The sequence below is a fragment of the Urocitellus parryii genome, chromosome 4 (assembly GCF_045843805.1).
Source record: "Urocitellus parryii isolate mUroPar1 chromosome 4, mUroPar1.hap1, whole genome shotgun sequence".
In the NCBI taxonomy this organism is placed as follows: Eukaryota; Metazoa; Chordata; class Mammalia; order Rodentia; family Sciuridae; genus Urocitellus; species Urocitellus parryii.
In genome coordinates this window covers 130,764,490-130,765,108 of record NC_135534.1, presented here as the reverse complement: position 1 = coordinate 130,765,108, position 619 = coordinate 130,764,490, and the positions used below count along the sequence as shown (strand labels likewise).

The window sequence follows — 619 nt, the reverse complement described above, 5'->3', positions numbered from 1 at the left end:
AAAATGGATTAAAGACTTTATAAAATCTGAAACTACTAGAAGAAAACAGAGGAAATGCTTTAGGACATTGGAATGAGTAATTATTTTTTGGACAAGACCCCCAAAGCAGAAGAAACAAAATGAAAAATAGACAAATGGAGTTCCATCAAACTAAAAAGCTTTTGCCCAGAAAATGAAACCATCAACTGAGTACAGAGATAACCTAAAGAATGGGAGAAAAGTGCTAACTTAGGCTGCACATATACTAAAATTGGAATGATACAGAGAAGATTAGCATGTCCCCTGCACAAGGATGACATGCAAATTCATGAAGCGTTTCATATATTTAGGGTAATCTTATAAATACAGATAGGAATTTGAATCTATACATTCTTCCATAAATTACCCATCTATTGATTAGAGCTCTCTAAAGTTACTAAGTCAGATTAACCCCATACCCTCACTCCTTACCCCATAAACATAACATCCTACACCTGAAGTTCAGTTTCTTCAAGCTACCAGAAATGGTATGCCTTTCATAAAACTAATGACTATATTTGTAAACGATAATCAAAACCAACATTTGAAGACATAGTCTAGCTATAAATGTAGTAATAAGGAAAATGTGTGCTTAGATGAT

The 619-nt window shown here is 33.3% G+C and overlaps 1 non-coding gene across 1 annotated transcript; it reads left to right on the top strand.

Annotated features, from left to right (window-relative positions):
- Positions 1 to 220: 220 nt before the first annotated feature.
- LOC113177157 (U6 spliceosomal RNA) lies at positions 221 to 327 on the top strand. Its single transcript, XR_003300110.2, has one exon. It is a non-coding gene; the product is annotated as a U6 spliceosomal RNA (small nuclear RNA).
- Positions 328 to 619: the final 292 nt, after the last annotated feature.